A 22,125-nucleotide genomic window follows, 5' to 3' on the forward strand; every position below is an offset into this window, starting at 1 on the left:
AGTAGGCACAGAGATTATGGGATATGTTCCCAGCCAGCGATGCTCCAAGTGCTATGCAGTGTAGATATAGCAAATTGGTTTTAGAAGGGGCTAGCCATGAGTGGGAAGGATGCACACTGCTCCAGGTTAACAGGACCAATAATTCAGCAATTATTCCCTGAAGCAGGTCACAAGAACAATAATAGATGTAGATGAAAGGATGCAAAACTGGTTCGTTTAGCTGTGGCCTAGCTGAGACTGATTATTCATTTATGTGTGTTATATCTTCTAAAATATCTTCAGACAGTCTTCTAAAAAGGTCTTTCAATTTTTTGGAAGAGCATATTTTTATTCAAATTCCAGATTGTATCTAAAAATCTTTCATCTCTTTTTTCAGTTCAGGTAAAAATATATTAGAGTCATTTTTAAAAACATGAGCCTGACTTGAGTGTCTTTTCCCCAGCAGTTGTCAAAATGATGATCAAAACTTTTGATAACCTCACTTTGAATTTCAGTGATGTATTTAATCCAGATTAAAATTAAAATTAATTTTAGATAATATACTATCATTTTCAAAAATAAATCCATTTTATTTGAGGACTCTATTTCATGTCCCTGAATATCACATGGAGAAGCAAAAAACATGACCTGTATAAACAATGATTTTATTCATTGAGATGAATTAACACATTCAATACTCATGTCAATATTTAGTAGAGGCACTAAGGAGAACATGAATGCCAAGAAGTGAATGGAAAGGAAAGGTAGAATTGGAGGTTTGCCCTGACCAATGACAATATCTTGAGATTATTCTCTTTAGAGTGTATCAGTAGAGCAGTCATGAGTGACAAGCTCAAATTTAATGAAAGGAGCTCTGAAGGGTTTTTTTTTTTTTTTTCATTTTTTAAATATGGGTTGCAATTACTTGTGTTTGTTTAGGTGTGTTCAGGCCTTTTTGGTCCTGTGGAAATCTCCTCAGGAGAGGCAGACTATCACTGAAGAGGTTTTTTACTGAAAAATTTTCTTTTAATTGCCTGAGTTTAGAGATCAGTGCAGTAGCTCCTGGGTCCATAACTGTAGTTAAAGAAGAAAGATGTTGAATATCAATGCCATTGTTCTATTTTCCTTGGAATTATTTTGATAAACTCAGTGCACCTGTCAAGTGTCAGGTAAAAGACCTGGAGAATATCCTAGTTTTATTTACTCTGAAAAATTTCTGCTACAGGATTTGTTTCGACAATGTAATCTGTTTTTTCAACTGGTTGAAAATTACCTGCTTTTGTAAAAAGAAAAAAAAAATTTAAAAAATTCACAATGAAAACATTAAAAAAATCAAAAGGCTGTGGGACAAAAAAGGACTTGTAATTTTCAAGAGTGTGACTCAAAACTCTATTTCTTGTTTTCCAGGAAATTATAAATATATTATTTCTTTCAGTTTTCCTGGTTTTGTAGAATATTAAAATTACAGATATTATCTTGAAAATCAAAAAGATAGCATGTTTTTTCCATTTTGAGGAAGAGGACAAAGGATATATGAGTGGATACTGGAACTGCCAGTTGGAAACCCCTGTTGGAAAGATGTTTAGCCTAATTTAAACTTCATGTCTGTCAGATACAATGAAACCTCTATAAATAATTATTTTTCAAAATCAGTCACTGAAGTAAAGCATCAGATTTAAAAGAAAAAAATGAGGAGAAAGGTCACCCAGAATTGGTTCAGCAGACTAGTATTGTCATTCTGGATAGATTTATTTGAGAATGAAGAATAATTTTATTCAAGTATTCTTTGGGGCCTTTGGGTGAGGAAGAAAATTTAGCTTTGTAAGTGTGCATCAGATTATTATTCAATACAGACTTCATGTCCAAGTTAGAAATAATGCTCAAGTATTTATGTATTATTAGCAGTGTCAAAAGGAATTGGATTTTTTCTTATATCTTGAAAGATAAGAGGGTATATAAATCAACGTGGTCACATATTACTAAGTGTTGTCAGCAATATCTCATCTTAGCTGGAGACATACTTTGTTTAGGCAGAAACATATGAATGAAGCAAGAATAAATCACATGGATTTAAGGTATTTTGACTTAAGGACTGTGAAGACTGGGTATTTTCAACACAATGAATCAAGCTCAGAATGATAAAATTTCAGTATAAGGAGTTTTGGTGATCCTGGTAGATTTTAATTAATTAAGTCACAGAATAAAAGTAATGTGTAAAAACTTGTTTATTATGTATATATGGAAGATGAGAACTGGTTGAAATTATCAAAATTGTGGCCTTCCAGTATTGGAAGAGAGCCTACAAGGATGATGGAGAGGGACACTCTACAACGGCATGAAGTGACAAGACAAGGGCGAATGGTTTCAAACTGAAAGGTAGGTTTAAATTAGATTAAGGGAGGAATCCCTTACCATGAGGAAGGTGAGGCACTGGGACAGGTTGCCCAGAGTTGTGGGCACCCCACTGCTGTGAGTGTTCAAGGCCAGGCTGAACATAGCTCTGAGAAGCCTGGTCTAGTGAAAGGTGTCCCTGGCAGGACAGTTATAACTATCTTTATAGTCCCTTCTAACCCAAGCCATTCTATGATTCTACTATTCTATGATTCTGTGGTTCTAAGATTCTGTGATTTTGAGTCTTTTCATACATTCATCATGTTAAATCTCAAAGAGGCAAATTCATTAGGTAAAATACATTTTTAATATAATTTCTTGGAAGGAGTGAAAGCTTTTTCATATCTGAAAATACAGAACTGAAATTTCAGCCTATTCTTTGGGTTGGGATTGAGAAATAATGAAAAATATTATTTCAATTTCAAGAATCTTAAAGGATCAGTTGCCCATTAACCTTTCAAAGCAGGTTATGATTTAAGATTAAATTTCCACTAACTGTTAGTTTATCGTAGCCTTTAAAACTGCCCTTTGGTCTACAGCAGACAGTACATCCAATTGATTGAGAACTAGTATTGTGGCATGGCCTTTGAAATATGAGTGTATTAGCAGATGAGAATACCTCTTGTAACACGTTGAGCTTTAGGATGGCCATCTCAACACTTCAAAACAAAGGTCTTTCTTATTAAAATCTTCAATGTAAAGGAAGTTTCTTAGTATAGAACTTTTGAATAATATAGTACCTTTTATAGCTTCTTTTGTTAAAATTCTTTGTAAGTTCTATTCTAGAATTTTAAATGCTTGTTCTTTATGCTGCTTGTATGTAAAGACATTCTTTTTTTTCTTTCATTTTTTTCATCCATGCAGTGGATGAGAGTGAAAGTATCACAGATTTTCTGACAGAGACAATATTCAGTCCACTAAGAAGCTTTTCTATTCAAAACTAGAAATAAAGTTCAGGGCTAAAAAGATACTTTGCAACTTGATTTTTTCCCTTCTTCTATTAGTCCTCTAACCTTGGAATGTCTTGACCTCTATCTGTTCCTGTCAAATGCCATAGGATATCACACAGAAAAGCTAATACAAACTGTTACTGTAGCTCCTCTTGAGTTCTCTGCATGTGCATCATAGTGCTTCCCCTCCATCAGGACTTTAGATAGAAATTTGTCTGTGAAGTCTCTTGTGGTTTAGCCACTACCATATGGATTTCTATTCCACTTCAAAAACTGCATCTGTGTAGAAATGTATGAGAATCATCCATATGTATATATATGTACCCAAACATGGATACATTCTGGCAAATAAGTCCCCTAAGACTTTAAGGACTTTTAGTTCAATCCTAGTTTCTTCCTATCTCTCTGGAGAAGGGATTAAAACATATACATATATATATATATATATATATATATATATATATATATTCTCAGTTTTGTAAGAAGATTGTAGTTCTATTTTTCTATTTCCTTTTTATTAATGTATATTTAATGTATATTTTTTATTAATGTATAAGCACTTCTAGTATGCCCAGAACTACTGGCAAAGACATAGAGACCACTCTTCTGAAATTCTTGTGATCTGGAAATAATCACATGGGAGGTAACCTACAGAAAAAGAGAAGAAAGAGGACAAAACTGGAATGGCTGTATTTCATTTTGTATATAAAGACCTGGTTGGAAAAGAAAATTAACTAATAAAGAGTCCATGTAGCTGACAGACAAAATGAAACCATTCCCCAGTCTGATTCTGACATGATCAAAGGTGATAGATTTTACAAAGTGTTTTCAAAGTGCAAAAGGTGAGGGAAAACCTAGGGAAACATGGGAACTCTGTAGATGGAATTACATGAAAGAACTGTCATAGAAGAAAACATATTAAATGAAATATTGTATTCTATTTTTTGAAGTATAAAGATTTGAGAAGATTTAATTGGAGCAGAATGCATAGTAGAGGTAGGGGCATTATATCTTGATGTTATTACTAATGCAGAGTCCATGGAGATGTTGACCTAAGGAAGTCATAACATTGCAAGTGATAGGAGGAAGATCAGTGAAGAGAGATTTTAAACTTTGTACTTTTGCTGTCCTTTTACCACAGTAAGTCGTATACAGCTTTCATCAAAAAATACATCAATGGTTCTCATAGGTAAGCTACAGATACAAATAAAGCACTAGAAAATGTTTTCTAAAAATATCCACACAATACCTTCCTTCTATGTTATATATTCTGTAAAATCTCCTGATTTTAAGAACTGTTTTGCTGTATTTTACAAATTTTACTACAGTTTTAAATGCATTTAGAAAACACCATTTCACAATGCAAATGTGCTTTGTAATATTCAAACAATTCCAACAGAAATGACATTTGTTCCTCAAAGTTTTCCTCTATTGCCTCTAAGCATGAAACATGTATTGATTCTAGCCTCGAGAGCTGCATTCTATTCTTCCTCTATTTTAGCAGGTGATAAATCAAAGGTGACAAAGTAAAAGTGAACAAGTGGGACTCCAGGGAGAGGGGTAAGGTAGTCTCTTCTAGCTGGTTGGAAAAAAACAGCTTCCAAACAACTAAATTTCAGACTTAAGAAAGTTATCCAGCATTAAGGAAAAGATTGCAAGAAGATTTGGTGCTTTTCAATTGTCATATTTTCTCAAGAAAAGAGTTTCTTCATGAATAGCTTGAATTTTTTTTCCCCCTCTGATTTACTTGGTTGACAGTGTTTCAATTCATTCTTTGAAGAGCTTCTATTCAGTATCTGCATCTTTTTATCTGGCACATTAATAAAGACATAAAAAGTACTTATTTTAAACTTTTTCTCTGCCTCCTACTGGACTTCTAAGGAGTTGTACATCAGAGTTGTCTGAAGTGCCTTTTAAATTCCTGGGAAAACAGAAGAGGTAAATAGATTAAAAAAGTCATTTTATGACTTTGCATTCAGCTAAAATCCACAGATTCCCTCCTGGCAGGATTTTCTCTTTACATTTATTCTTTTAAATCTTTGTCCTCCAATGCAGTAGTTTCTTACTACTTCTTAGCAGTTTGTTTCTGGGGCTGTGCTCCCTCTGACATAATTCCCACAGTATTATTGTAATCACCTATGCAGCTTAAAAGTTTGTGACCTACTTTTCCCTTTTATATTCTGTTTCATAATTCCCCATCTAAAATTCCTCCCTTTTTTTCCTATTAACTTGAATCTCCAGGAACTATGTACACCTCATGACAACAGTTATATTTTCAAATTTACCACTTTTTGATTTTATCTGTGCTTAATCCTCATGGGCTTTCTGCCATTACCAGTTATTTATTGTATAATGTATTTTTATTTACATTTTTTAAAAGACCTGGTGAAAACCTATAACATGAAGAGACTAAATACCTCTCAGTTAAAGGTTGTTTTCAGTGACCTGTTTTATGATTGTACAGATTAGTAGAAAAAGTTTAATTACAGGATTGAGGAGCTGTCTATGAGAAACAAGAGATTCTTCCTGCTCTGATCTTAACTGTGAATAAAAGAAACTACATTAATCATTCATTTCCTTCCGATTCTTAGATTATTAAGCGATTGAACTTCTTTGAAATAAATTTCACTGTCAAAAGCACAGAGTACTTTGTGCAAAATGAGTAACTGTGCTTGCACGTTGCTACGATCATTGACCATGGGCTAGAAAGGGAGGATGGAGAACTTGGCAAGGTTCTGTTTTTCTTAAATATTTTATCTTGAATAGATTGTATGCATGTGTTCCTGCTTTTGAACAGACTATTTTATATTATACCTTTATAAAGAACACTAAAACTAGCATTGCTCTTCAGCTCAAGAGAGAGAACTTCTCTTCCCTGATATTACTAACATTCCTGAAAATCTTGGAAATTTATTTCACAAGTCTGTGTCTCTGTTTCCTCAAGAGAAAAACAGGACACTTCTTTTGGAAAATAGTTTGTGTTCTACCAGCTAAGATTACTTGGTGTTGGGTTTTATTTTAAAAGAATAAAATAGAGTTTTACTCATGACTAGAAAAGAGCTGCTAATAGTGAAGGATGAAACTGTGCAACAGCGTGTAGTAACTTCATGAATACTTCAACCTAGGAATTGAGAAAATAAAACTACTGAGGGATCTTAGAGAGACAAAATAGAATTACAGGTTTTCAGTTTATTTTTCTCATTATGACTTACAAATCAAACACAGCTGATTTTGATTTGGGAACAGGGGGAGAAATGTCAACAGCTGCAGTTGTGATGTATTAGTATGGGTAGTTCTATTCAAGCAGTGAAGAGAGATTTTTTAAAGCTAAAAATCACATAGAGTTTACAGGTAATAACAGAACATTACAATAGTAGGCCAGATTTCATGTAGAACCTCTTGACACTTTTGTGCTGTTACTTCTTCAACCTTGAACTGTACAAGAGAGCTCATATCCAAATGTAAGATTCGAGATCTAATTTCTGTGACACAGGAGGAATTCTTTCAGCTTTTCCTTGTTGTTTTTTGGCATAAAATAATAGAGGAAATTAAAACAGAAATAAATTTTTATGTCCTGAAGCACATTGTTTAGCCAGGGTTCAGTAGCCGACTCCTTTTGTGCTAATATCCATCTGGAATTTCGACACACATACATTCTTTCTGCTTTGAATTTTTGTAAAAGGAAGAAAAGAAAATTCATTCCTTTTTCTGAGATGCTTCCATGTCATGCAACTAAACCAAGGCAGAGCTTTGACTAAGCTACCTGTCCTTCAGAAATCAAAGTAGAGATCTACTCTGCATGCACTGAACCAACAATCAACTCAATGAGATCTGGGCTGATAGTCTTACTGTCGAAATAGTACACATTATCCATTTATTTGTCTGTATTGAAGTTTTAGGATGTAACATAGACATGTAATCTTCAAAACTGTGGCAGGGTCTTAAAAATTTTCCCAGAGAGGGGATTCTTTTTCTGTTCTCATTCTATAGAATGAGATTATTTGGCTTTACTAGATAAATCAAGATGCAAGAGTGTCTCCCTGATATGAGATATTCTTTTTCTTGGACTGTGATGCAATTATATAATGGATGATTTTATATTGGTAATTGCAGCTAATTCATGTAACAGGGAGGTTAACTACAGAAGTGAATTCATCATCATCTCATGAGTGTCATACTCAGTACATGGCAGTGTCATTATTCTGAACTAACATGTTTTGCTCCTAGTACTGAATATACACTTCTGTAGTCATAAGGTTAATTGCCTGGTTTACAATTTTTATCACTGTAAGTGCAGAGTAATTATGCTATGTTCCGTAGACTAACAATAAATTTTAAAGGTAACAACAAAAAATTTAGTATAATGGAAGTCTCATAAAGTTGTCTATTCTAAAGAAATAACTACAATCTTAGAATAGTAGTTTAGGTCTTGGGATGGAATATTTCTCAAATCCAGCCCACTTTATTTTTGCTCAAAGAACTGTCACACATATGTCCTTCTCAAGCAGTATTTAGAGCTCCTTTTTCAAGATAGGGTCGACTTTTTTGGGATGTCTGTTGGGAAGTGACATGGGAAGAATCCCACCCAGTCTTTTTCTAGCAGTAGTTGTCAGGGGAGCCTTGTTCATGTCAAACCAAATGAGACAAGTGTACAGAATGAAATACAGATGGCACAGTTTTTTTTCTTGACAGAAGTAAAGCAAAGCTGACCTGGAAATATTTCTGACTTAGGAGATGTATCCAGCTCTTCTTACTTAAAGGGAGGCAGATTTAATATAAAGAACTTTCCCTAAGGAAGAGGAAGTATGTAAAAAGTAGTGGAATGCATTGGGGATATTAATATCCCTCACAAAACTATCAACATCTATCATCTATAAATTTATTTTTAAAAATAACAGAAACATCATCTTGTTAAAGAGAGATTCCCAAACCCCCAGACTCTTATATTATGCCATTGATCTGCATCTTCTTAAGTGAATTCTCAGTATTCCAGTATCATTGACTGGAGTATTTATTAGTTCTCTGTGTGTTTGTGCATATTTGGCAGCTGCTAAATGGGTTTGGCACTTTTACCCACAAGCACCAGAGGAGAGTTGAACCCTCGGTTAATTGGCATTGTGACAATTATAAAAGTGCTGTTCTTGTGGAGGAAACAGATAGTTGATTTAAAGACAATTAAAGCCCTGATCGAGCTGGGGCCCATCCTCCTCTATATTCATTATTTAGATAGTAAGTTGGCAATGATTATTGTCTTTAGCAGAGGAAGGAAAAAAAACAAAAAAAACACCTGTGCAGAAGAAAGGAAGTTTGTTAATGGAGCCTGAGGAAGTAGTAGAGCAATCTGGGCAGTAGAATCACTAGTGATTACAGGAACAAATTATGTCAATTCAAGTGGCATGTCAGCCTTCATTAATTCCAATGCACTATCAATATGCTAACTACCAAATTCTTTATCCTGTGGAATGACCCTGATGGAGCATAAAGCTTTTGTCTTCCTGGCATTATGTTTCTACACAAAACCCTCCAGCTACAGATCTGCACATTCTCACAGATGGGCAAGGCACACATTAACAAAGAGAGAGATTTCAGCTGTCACTGAGTGAATTGCCTTTCCAAAGCTGGTTGAAACTGTGTGATGTGGGATTGTTTATTTACTATTCATAGGAGCAAGGTCTACAGTTTTTATAACTCTTTGGGAACAACAATCTTTCAGAAGAATAAGGAAGAATATCAACAGTTCTTTTACACTGAGAAAGCAGATTGATTAATTTTATCTGATTCTGAAAATACATAAACATGGTGGATGGGTTGGCTTGATTTCAAATTGTAAAGTTTGTGTTCCATCTAGTAGATTTAGATGATGGATGGGAACTGAACACAGTGGAGAAAACTAAAAGATAAAAATTAAGCATCTAAGGTAGGTCAAAAATTAATTTGATAACACAGAAAAGAAATCTAAATAATAAATTGAGTGGATGGTGTGCATAAACCAGTCTCCATTTTTAGGTGTAATGTAACACTATTAAAATCAGGACAAAAATGTTTGTTAGTTTGATATATAGTCAGCCCACTCAAGCTCTATCTTGTGTGTAGGGATTAAAAAATTCTTAATAGTCCTTTTTTTCTGGGAGAATGCAGTGATAGAAGGAGCCTCTAACAGTAAATTAGTTCAGAAACCTGCTTAATTATGCTCATTTACACTACCCTGAGCTGCAGTGCAGTCTTCCTGCTTCCTACAGAATCCTGCAGGCATGTATAAAACACTCTAAGTCAACTTCTCACTCCTCTTCCAGTGACAGCAGGAAAAACAGGTAGGCATCTGCAATAAATGGAAGAACTTCCCTTGATGGAGAGACATTCTTTCATGCCTTAAAGCCAAATTAACCAAAATAATCCCAGAAGATGGTAGGGAAACCTATTGTTGTTAACATATGCCAGGTCATATGGCTTCTGCAGGGATCAGACACAATTCAGGCAGAAAAATAGATGTCAGAGTACTGATTCTTCCTTCACTTTCCTTGTGGTATAACTAAAATGTTGGACCAACTATTATTTAAGGACCTGATTCTGCCCAAATGACATGTTAAATATGTTAGATGGATGACAAGACATCCAAGAGCAGATTTCAAACCGTGGAACCAAATTACAGGATTAGGTAGATTTTAAAAAATAAAATACTGCAAATAAACAATAAAGAGATAATAAGTGTAAAAAGGACTCACATCTAAAATTAAATCAGCCCAAGGTCGTGATGGCAGTGGGAGCTCCATAGATTAGACCCTTTTCCTTCCATTCTGTCCCCTGCCTAAAGATACACTGAAAAATGCCTAAGAAGGAAAATGAGTCATGGATTGCGTAAAGAGGGTATTGCGTCTGAGAGATGGAACAAATCCGGGAAGACTTGATCAAAGGACATGAACTAAAGCCTACAAAAGGGTAGTGAAAAGTAGATCACTAGTAGTAACACTTGCAGAGGACTTTTTGAAAATTAAAACAAACTAGTTGGAAAAGAAAAAATTAATATCAGTTCTTAGAATAAATTATTTTCTGGGCTTGCCACTACTTTGGTTGTACAGCTTCAAATATTATAAGAATCTTCTGATTTTTTTTTTTTAACTTTTAAAAGTCATGTTAAAATAAACACACTTCAGCTTGACAGGCACTTACCTTCTTCCTCCACCCTGTCTTGTGCTGTTCTGCTGTTCTTTTACTGAAACCCATCTGTGAGAAAAAGAAATCCTTTTTTGGGGGGGGTAATTTGTCTTTTACTTGTTATTTATTATGTGCTTTTTTTGGCATATTTATAAGAAATTGCAGTGCTTCATTAAGCAAATATAACTATAAATATAGCTATAACTGTAACTATAACTATAATTATAACTATAAATATAAACATAAATATAAATATCTATATCTATATCGATATCAATATCAATATGGTAAGTATACTTTAGACTAGTGTCTCGGACACTATTTTCATTTTTTAATTTAAAACCAGAAAACAGTAACCGCTGCAGTTTCCTTATTGTGATTATTTTGTAATGAACACAGTGGAACTGAATCTTAATTTTTGAGACCCTTTGAACACTCTTATGAGGACAGTCAGAACTAGATTTTCAGCACTCTTGCCTTTCCACAACCCTATAAGCAGTTTTCATTTTCATAATACAATTTAATATACATTAAGATGACAGTATGCTTTTAGTATATTTGGTTACAATTTTGGCTTAGATTATATATTTTGTTACTTTAAGAGAAACTGGATTAGAGTTTCTGATATAATATTTAGTGGGACAGAAAGAAGACCAACCCCATTAAATAAATTCTTGGTATTCAGTCACCAAGTCAATTCTAGGTATTCAATAATGAGACCTGTTAAAATCTCCCTCTTCAAATCCTGAACTCACATTCCCTCTTTTGTATGACTCAGAGGAGTGAGTCAGTTTTGTATCCCTGTAAGTGCTAAATTATTTAGCAACACTGAAATAGCCCCATCAGGCGAGAGTGAGAAAAACAAAACATTTGTCTCTTTAAACCAAAAAGTCTGAGCTGGATGTGCAGCGCTGGAGTTTCAAGCTCCTGCTTTGGATTCCTCAAGCAGCATTCCTATAGTGCTGCAGCCATTGTTGGTAACTAGTCTTTCTGTGTTATCCCACTTTCTTTATGTACAGATGAGGCTGGTTTTGTGTGTTAGAATTACACAATTTGTTTTCTCAGCCCCTTAATATACTGTCTTTAAGCACTTCCTACGGGAAGTCCTAGGAAGGTTCATGGGATACATTAGGTTAAGGTCTTCACACCTTCCTTGAGCCAGCTGACTACCCACAATAGAAGGTGTCAAATAAGCTGCTTTCTCTACAAATGTGTCCTTTTATAATTTAGAAGGGTGATTCTGCAGACACACCTTACCTTCAGAGATGAACACTTGTTTGTTTAAAGCACTCAGTAGATATATGACCCAAGTGTCTCCTTTTACTGGATCCTATATATGAAAGACAATTTCATGCCACATGTTGTGCTTAGATGACAACTTCTTTTGCACTGGACATAGTTAAGCTCCCTTGAAGGTAACAATTTTACTTATCCATTGTCAATACTGACTTTAAATTGATGTCTAGATGTAGCCCTGCAACCCTACTAACACCACTCTAAACCAGTGAGTTCACAGCACTGGATTAAGATTGATAAATATGTCCCTTCCAAGCCATCTCTGATGAATACCTTCATATTACTTCAAATAATATCATTTCCCCCTGTGGACCACAGAAAATGAGCGACCACTAAAAGCTGATTGAAGAAACGCCACCATTCCTTCAATTCAAAACCTTAAAGGCTTCCAGCAGCAGTTCTGTAGTTTCCCTTAAATCCTAATTACAGTGAATTAAATTACTAAAATGCTACTAATTACTTTTTAATTTCAAGAGAGATGTTTACAAAGCACAGTATAATGAGTAATACAGTACTTCAAATGATTACTAATGTTGCCATTTTGTCTGACTTAATCTCAATTAGTATAAATCACAATGTCATCATTGCTAATTGCTATTCCTTTTGAGCAAAATGCTAATTTCTCTTTACAATCATACAATTGCTGTTTGTTTTTCCCTTAAATTATTCCATTTAAGAGGCCCTGATAAAACAAGTGTTCAGAATATTTATTTTCTAGAGCTCAAGAAGAGAAAAGCGTGAACTGAGGCTTTTAGAGTTTAATTTTCAGTAGTTTTGTCTTTTAAGTTCATTTTTTCCTATAATAAAAAAGCTTTCATCACTCAAATGAATCATCAAGCAAGATGTAAATTCCTATCAAACTGTATTTTCAAGGGATTTTACTTGGTTTACTGTCAGAAATTTACTTTATTATCCATCTCTGAAAGGAAGATTTGAATCTTTTCTTCATGAGTAAAATGCTGTACGCTTGACTGTAGCTGTACTCTTACAAGGTTCTCACTGTACCTGGGAGAAGCTGAGTATCAATGGAGAAATTTAAAATTATTTATCTAAGGTCAGAGAATGCAAAATGGGACTGGCACAGCTGAAACCACCACGGAGCTCATTATCCTACTTGTGCACTAAGTACTAGTGTGTGCTTCTGCCCTCTAAAATTCTCAGAATTGGATGTCAAATGTTTGGGTCCCCTGAACAGGTGTTGCATTGCAATGCAAATGGATTTATATTCTAGTGCTGTATAAATGAATGGGACAGCACACAGGACTTTGGTGCTGTAATCTTCACCATTGTTAAGTGAGGTCCACTCCCAGCCTTAAGCGACCAGACAGTACTGAAGCTCCATTTGTGTGCTTACAGCATTGGTCTCTCTTCATGTGGGATCAGATTCAGTCATGTCGTGGCATTTCCTCATCTTTTTCTCTCTGTATCATTACGGAAATAACTTGATCAGGGGGCTCATTAAACTAAATGGAGCTGGAAAGAGGTGCTGGAGAGTGCCAGACTGTGCTATTGCTTACTGTAAGACATCTTCATGCCTTTAGATCAAAATTAATACTCCAAGATCTAGTCGACTCTGCTACATTTATTTCTAAAAATATGTGTGAAAGATTCACCTCTCTGTCCTGAGAGATGATGGAGCAGAATAGATCTAATAAGCTTGTACACCTTTCAACTGCCTTTTTTTTTAAAAATCTGTGAAAGGAGTCTTATAGACTGTGCCCTTTCACTCCTGATATAGACACACACAAGTCCTCTGCAAAGTTGGATATTGTACAGGGCCCAATATTTCTCTTCCATTAAATCATTTCACTAAATCTTGGGTGCTTAGATGTAACAATTGTAATAATTTTTAAGGTACATTTCAGGTCACAACTCCTCTGTCTTCCAGGAATGAGCAAAGAATTAACTTCTTATTTCCTTCATACTTAAATTTTAGGTAGAAAACATACCAGTGAAAGTACAAGTACTGAATTTTCCATATGGTTTGCTTTTCGACTCTGCTTTGGAGGTACTTCTAATTTATGTCTTGAGAAAGGGTGACAGGTCTGGAAGACAGATTGTCCTTATGGCATTTTTAAGAATTCATTTCCCAAGTAGCCCAAAAAAGAAACAAAAGGGAAGAAGAACACTTTATTCATCTCTCTGTTGACCAACTGCTGATCCTGAATCACCAGCACTAGTAGGATTTCCTAGGCAATTTATGAGAATTTTAACCTAGTTTCCAGATAGGAGTGCATTTATTTGATTTATTAGTCTGGATACAGAATATCTGTAATCAGACCTTTGCTAGCTGCTGTCACAAACATGGTCATACAGGAGTCATACTTTTTAAAAGGAAGTTTTTGGGAGTCAAAACCCAGTATAGCCAGCTGACCCTTAGGTGTGAAGGGAAAACAGAACTCCAGATTACATCAACATAAGTACTCCTGCACCTGTGAAAATCAAAATGGGCAAAATTTAAGCCAGTCCCCACTATTTTAAGTAATTACTTCAGAGAAATTCCACTCTCAGATAGAGTTTACAAATACAGAGAGTTTTGTCACTCTCTTCAATTTGAGCAGGCTGGGGAGCAAAGGGCAATGTAGTTGATCTACATAGCAATATTCTGTGCATTAAGCAGTCTTTTTTCCTCTCATGTAAATCATTCCTTGTAAACTTAGTGATTCACTGTGAAGGCAGAAAGCTTTTTTTTTTTTCCCAGCCCTCATTATAGTGCAGTCAAATTGCCCTTCAAGAAGGATCACAGCATTGTTGATGTAAAGAGCGGGATTTTAAAAAATTGCTATGTCTAATCATTTTGCATTTTCCGAGTTTGCACAATAAATAGATTAATCAATCTTCTAAGAAAACATGCCTCAGAAAGAACTGCACTGAAGAATAAATAACACAGGTTGTATTAGCCTTGTATTCTACTTACTAATCACCTATCTGTAGCAGGTATCTGAAGGGCACAGCAGAGGTGACTAGTCACTCTCTTGAGATTCTTTACCTGCATTTCGAAAGATTTTTTTCCTCCACAGTTTGGAGAAGTGAGTGAACAGCAACCGATTAGAGAGAAAACTGCATATTATTTTTAATTTATTTTGCAAAAATGCTTCCCTCTACTCCTTTTTTGTTTTGAGCTTAAACCAAATATCTAAACCTGGAGTTCCTATGGCAAAACTTACTGTGGAAATACTAGGAGGAGAATCTTTTTTGTCTTTCTCTTTTCCCATTTTATCTGTCACTGGAAAACCTAAATGTCTTACAAAACTCTAATTTTATGTATTTCTGTTTTCATATAAATGAGGAACTGGAATTGTTGATTTACTGCATAGTAAATAGCATGTACACTTTGATTCCTGCAGTAAAAACTTTGTTACGTTTGTATACAGGTGAACTTTTTACATTGAACTACTTTGTAGCACTGAGTCACTTAACTAAGTCATTAGATTGTCATGTAAAATGAGATATCAAAACACTGAACCTCAGATAAAAATATACTACTTAAATGGTCTCCAAGTACATGGTATTCGGCACAGGGACTTTGTTGCTTTTGAATACTAAAATGAAAAAGTCAGTTGTGAAGTTCAAATGAGGACTAAGATTTGTATTCTAAATTCTGAGATTTTTTTGAAACTGGGTATATTGCTCATATTCAGCTCTAGCAGAAGACATTCACTTATGAGACTTTGCTTTTAGAGATGCCTGAAGATGTTGGAAGAATTAATGGCTTTGCAAGATACTGAAGCATCTCTTTGGAAAGCAAAGAAACAAGTAGCCACTGTATAATTGCAAAAAAAATCTGTTTTCCTGAGGAAATCTTTGTTTGAAACCAAACTCACAATGAATTAACCAAATAATACTATCCCATATGTCTTTAATTAGAATGCTTTCCATCTGAGTAGGAACAAAAAGCAAATCCATCGAATTTAGGAGGCAGTCAGAATTTTAAGAACAGAATATTATTTTCTGTGAACTGTGCTCCTGTCTCAGTGATCCTGAAGACCTCAATATTGCACCTGTGAGAATTTCAGTGTAGTACCTTCAGTTCATAAAAGCAGCAAATCTGTCAAATATAGTCATTACATGGTTGCTTATGATAAGAAGGATTAGATGAAATGAGCAAAGAAGTCTGTCTTTTTCTTATGTTCCTAAGAAGCGATATTGCCTCCACAGTTTTGAGGATTCCCTGAAGGTTGCTGCAGTCTTGTCCTAGTTTAGGCTGGGATAGAGTTAATTTTCTTATTAATTTTCTTATTTCTTCTTTGCTGTGTAGGCTCCCTGTTGGAATTCACCACCCGTGGGAACAGGGCTAAGGTTATCATGTTGCTGTACTTCATAACACTGGCTTGTGATATGATAGAACTGCTGGTAATGAAACCGATCTGGTATTTGTACCCAGAATTGCTGTGGTCTCCATACACTGAGAGACATCAATCTGCAACTATTAATAATTACACTTTTAAGCTTTTCTACTCAGAGGCTCAGTCTATGGAGGAGACATTCCCACAAGTTTAGTGGGAAAGGGGAAACACCACTTGAGATCTTGGAAATTTCTTAATATCATTGAGTAAATGACACCAACATGAACCTCTTGCTAGGAACTAAGATGCTTTGCTGAATGAGTTCCAGAGCTTTTCTAAGGTTTAACAACTGTTTAAGAATATCACCTAGCGATCTGCCCTAGGTTGGGTAACTACGAGTGGTACTTCTGAAAAAGTCCGGAATCTGAAAAAACTAATAAAATATTTGGAAAAAATATGCTGTCACTCTGGCAATTCCAGAGAGACACAAATCACTGCAAGGTGCTGGGACCTGACCTATGCCCACCAAGCCTTCTTCAATACCATTCAATACTCTCAAGGGGAAAGAAGGTCTCTGTATCTGAAAACACAGTGACAGACACTGCAGCTACTGCATGTCCTGTGGCAGACACTGTGGCTACTCCAGCCCTGGCAACAGGCACTGCACTGAACAAGAGAATCAGCCCATGCCAGTATAATTGCCCTGATACAAAAGAAAATATGACAATGAAAGCCAGCTTGTTTAGGAGATGTGGATAAAGCAGGATTACCAGTAGGAAAGGAGGATAAGGCAGAACAAGAGGTAGCCACTTGATCTCTATTCCTGAGTGAGTACAACGCAAAAAGATTTCAGCCATCATCCAGGTGGGCTCATGTGAGGAGCAGCTGGTCAGTGGTCTGATGGCTCGGCCTGGATGCCGCAACCTTCCCAGAGAGAGGGCCTGCAAGAAACAAATTTCTAGGAGTCTTAGGCAGTCCTTTAGCCACAGGGTAACTTCAGCAAGGGGCAGGAAGCTCAGCTCTCAGCAGTAATTTGAGCTCTTAATGATTTCAGCTCTGCCTTGCGAGGTGTACCCTGGCCAACACAGCAACAAAGAGACAGGAGCACCATGTGGTTGTTCCACAGAGATAGCCTTTATTCCAGCACCCTGCAAAAGATGCCAGTGATGGCAGCTCCCTTCTGAACAGGGCAGACTCTGGGGGTTTTATGGGAAAAAGCGGGGGTGGTACAAAGGGGAAAAACCAATCAGTCCCAACAAATCTACGTGGGGTTCCAAAGCATGCAGGGAACTCACCATGACCACGGAGGATTTCTCAATCCAGGAGAATTTGAGAAGATCTTATCATAGCCCATTCAAGGAATACCTCTCCAAGGGAGACTGCTGGCATGCCCATCTGTCTCCGCAGGCTCATTATGTATATATTTTATTTCCATTATTAAACTGTTCTTTTCAAAACCCACAGTTTTTACCTTCTTTCTGATCATCCTCTCCTTCCCACCAGGGTGTGTGTCTGTCAGTGAGAGTGGCTATGTCTTAGCCACTTAGCTGCCATCTGAAATTAAACCACAATGCCCTATAAAATTGCAAGACTAGTATGAGATTGAGAAAGTCCCATTAGAACCCTATGATTTGCTGTGTTTATGGTAATGAACACTAAGAAGGAAAGTATATTTTCATAATTTCTTAATTATGAAAATTAAATACTTGCAGAAAATCTGTTTCAAAGTGACCTCTGAGAGGTTTTAGATTCTGACTACTCATGTAAAGCTCTAGATCAGGTTAGCAATGACCTTGCTCAGCAGGGCCTTGAAAATATCAAGGATGAAAATTATGCATCATCTCTGGGTAGTTTCTCCCCTTGCAATCCAGCTTCCTGGTTACCTCTTTTCCCCCAGCATCTATTCTAATCATGCATAAATGATAAGTGACTTTTGCACCTCTTTATACTGGTTTTAGTAAGAAGAGTTGGGCTTCAGTTTCTTTGGAACTAACCCCTCTGTATCTCCACATCCCTCCTGAGGTGGAGAGCCAAAAGTAGCCACAGTATTTCAGGTATGGCATCAGCGATGCTGAGTGGAGAAAGCTGATGTTTTCCTCTGGTCTGCTTGCTATGCTGTCCTTTTGTGTTATAGGCATATAGTCCATAGCAGTCTATACAATCCCCTGATGTCCCCATATCACATGAAGTCCTCTCATAGTCTAGTGTAAGGTTTCCTTTACTCAGACAAGACTGCTGTGTTGATTGATATTTAACCCTATGTCCACCACCAGCCTCACACTCTTTTACAGCAGGACTGATAGCCAGCTGGTGCTCAGCCCACAGTGTTGCTGAGGGTTACCCTGAACACATAATTTTCCACTTTTCCTTCTTGAACTTCAAGATTTCTATTGGCACAATCCCTGTTTTGCAAGGAATTATGGATTGATTCTCTGCTTGTTGTGCCAGCTACTTCCCCTACCAGCTGGTATCTCATTACTATTGGCATTTTTCAAGGGTCAGTACTGAACTGAGAGTGTTTATCATCTTTTTTACCCATCTTGGTGATGAGATGGATGTACCATCAACATGACCATGAATTGTGGGCAGCTGTTAATGCACTGGAGTGTACAGCAGCTACTCAGAGACCTCAACAGACTGGAGTCATAGGCTGACAGGAGCCACATAAAGTCCATAAAAAGCAAATGCAGAATCCTGCACATGAGGTGTATGCAGCAGGCAACAAGCAACAAGCAAAGTTGCTATAATGCACCTGTGCAGAAATGGGCAGAGGGTCGCTCATGAAGAACAGGATGAGTTTGAGTTCGGAGTGACTTAGACAAAGAAGGCCAGCCACATACCAAGCAGGTTTAGCAAGAACTGTAGTTTGAGGGGAGGGATTATTCCTTTCTATTCAGTATACGTGGGAGCACACTTGTATTACTATGTACAGTTTTTCCTCTATATTTAATGTATGCATACACAGAAATTTTCCACATCACATGAGACTAACTTTTCCAGTCTGTTGAAGCAATGGGAGAATTAACAAGGCAGAACATCCAGATCAGCCTGCTAAACACATTTACACCCACTTTAACCCTGACTCTCTCTCTCTCTGGTGCTGTTTTCCCAAAACAGCAGAAAGATCCCTCCAGACAGAGCCAAGGGCATGTTTTTGGCATTGAATAACATGTTGTCAAGATGAATCTATTACTGTTACTGGAAATTGCTCCTCAGTCAATATTAGCAGACATTAGTGTCATATCTCATCAGATGGTGTAGTTTCAGAAGTAGGGGGAGAGAGATGTTACATTTTAAGTCTCTATTTTAGTTTTATTTTAGTTCTGCCCCTCAGTGGGTGCAAGTGTTATCGATAAGTGATATCTAAAAAGATGAAAATGTTTGGCATTCTGCTTTCTACCCTACAAGCCTTGAAGAATATTTTGCAATCCATTCTGACAAAACAAGACAGATAACCATAAAAGCTCTCATGTCTTGTGAGGTCTGTTAACTGGGGGATCATAACAACAGTATCATTATTTCAATTACCAGGACTGAACATTCATCCACAGGAAATAGGAAAAACAGTTACTGGAACTCTTTAGCACCAGAAGTCCTCTACTATGATGTGCTTCAGTATTTTAAGACAGGTGGTTTAACTGGAAGGAGTAGCACAATCACAAACATCACATACTTATAGGGTATTACCTCCATTACCTCTATTATTTGATGGTCCTTGTTGGCTTTTTTTGCTCATTTTTTTCTTTGCTTGTTGTGATAAAGGGATAGTACAAATTAAATGAAATGTTATGCAGGTAGAACTGAATGGACAACTAAAGTTCTTGATTTGCTTCTTCATTTTCCCAGTCACTAGAACATAGCATTGGCTAAGACTGACATTTTATTAGAACTAAGTTCTTTAGTAAACACTTGGAAAATCTTAGGTTTCTTCCATTGCCACTGGCAATAGTTTCTATCTTATGTTCTAATGAAAGGTCATTTTTCTTCAGTAGATCACACTTCACCTGTAAATATACACTGATACATGAGATTTTATCACCTGTTTTAGGTGTTCTGGTTATAAATGACAGAATTATTAGTGTCTGTGAAATCAGTGAGTACCCTATCAAATATAACCAGAATACAAGAATCAAAGGATTCGAAGCAGGTAGTTGTATAGAGAGATAATGTTTCCCCTGAGCCTCCTTTTCTCCAACGTCAGCTCCCTCAGGTGCTCCTCATAACACTTGTGTTCCAGACCCTTCACCAGCTCCATTGCCCTTCTCTGGACATGCTCCAGCACCTCAGTGTCTTTCTTCTTGTGAGGGACCTGAAACTGGGCACAGCACTCCGAGGTGTGGCCTCACCAGTGCCCAGTACAGGGGAGCAGTGCCTGCCCTGGTCCTGCTGGCCACACTATTGCTGACACAGGCCAGGCTGCCATTGGCCACCTTGGGCACCACTGGCCATGTTCAGCCAGTTGTCAACCAACATTCATAAACACCCTTGAAACCATGAAATTGTTTTCTTTCCAAAAATATTTCTGGGTAACATAGTTAGGTGGACCATAGATGTTCTGAGCAGTTGTAAAACTGTGTGTCACTCTTGCATGCAGCATTAATACTTCTAAAGGTCTGTACATAATTGAACGAAATAAAAATCTTTGTTATATAAAGTACTGTAGTGTATGAGATACACTTAGAGAACAGGGCTTTGCAACATATTTCTCTGTGCTAGAGTTTTATGGCTGTCACTTAAATGTCAACCACTGATCCAATAGCTATATTATCTGAGATTCAATTACAATGGATCAATGTTGGATTTTTAACAATAACCTTTGTAGCATGCTGAACAGAGCTGGAAATGCATTTTATACCACATACCCAGTACAAATCGACAGCAGTGGTACTGCTAACATATGCAAATGAGAAAAGAATAAAACGCTTCACAATCAACTTCCAAATGGCTAAGAAACTTTGAGCACTAAAGTCTGTCACAAAGAAATAAATTTTAAAAGTAGAGTTCAAAAATGTCTCAAACACTTGCCCATATATTTTCCTTTCCATACATATATTCAATCACCCACAGAAAGATCCTGATTTTTAAATAGAAAACAACTCTTTTTATGCAGCCTGACTTTGATGTAACATTGAAACTTTTTCTCCTAGCAGTTCCCTCAGAAGAAGTCTAATTACTCCAAGGAACACAATTCAGTATTTTCACAATTTTAGTTGCAGGTTTATTTCTTTCTTGATCTGACTGTAAAAATGAATCACAGCATTAAGACTTGCGTTCAGTTTTTGTTGCAGGGTTGATGACTGATGACAGAAAAAATAATTATTTTCTTTAAAAGAGGAATAGTAACAGGGTTTTACACTGGCCATTTATTTCCATCTGTGATTTTGGGCACAGACTGTATGTTATCAATAGCCAGTAGTGGACCCAAAGTCTTTATTGCAAGTCCCAAGTATTGAAGTATCATTATGATGAGAAATCGAAAATTCTCTTTGTTTCAGAGGGAACTTCACACAGGTTTAAAAGAGTAGTGCCAGAACATATTGTTTTTTCCTGATCTGTGTTTTTTCACTAAAGTTTGATGGGTTTATTATTTTTTTGTTTATTTTTATATGTGAAAGTTTTCTGCAATACATAAGTAGAGTCTACTGTTCTTTCCTATTCTCATGTCCTGTTGTCTTCATCCCTGAATAGCTAAGGAAGATAAGAAATAGGAAAATTAGAGGAGAAACATTTGTCATGAGAACCTCCCATGTATTTTGGATTGCTTAATTTTGGAATTAAAAGCTGCGAGTGTTATAGTGTCTTAACTTATTTGAATGTATGTATTTATATTTGCCATTCTACACTGTTCAAGGCAAAGCTGCAACTGCTGCATACTTGGAGCTTTCTTCCTCCTGGCTCTTACTCTTTGTGACTCATACAGACATTGTTAGAGAAACAATAACTCTGCAGTCCCTTTTTACAATAATGATTAGATCAATCAGAGGAAAATTGAGTAAAAGTTTTCCAAAGCTTTTTATAATCAGGGATGACCCTTCCTTTCTAACCTCTCCGGTGGTCATTCGAACAAAGCC

The sequence above is a fragment of the Motacilla alba genome, chromosome 5 (genome assembly GCF_015832195.1).
Source record: "Motacilla alba alba isolate MOTALB_02 chromosome 5, Motacilla_alba_V1.0_pri, whole genome shotgun sequence".
NCBI lineage: Eukaryota > Metazoa > Chordata > Aves > Passeriformes > Motacillidae > Motacilla > Motacilla alba.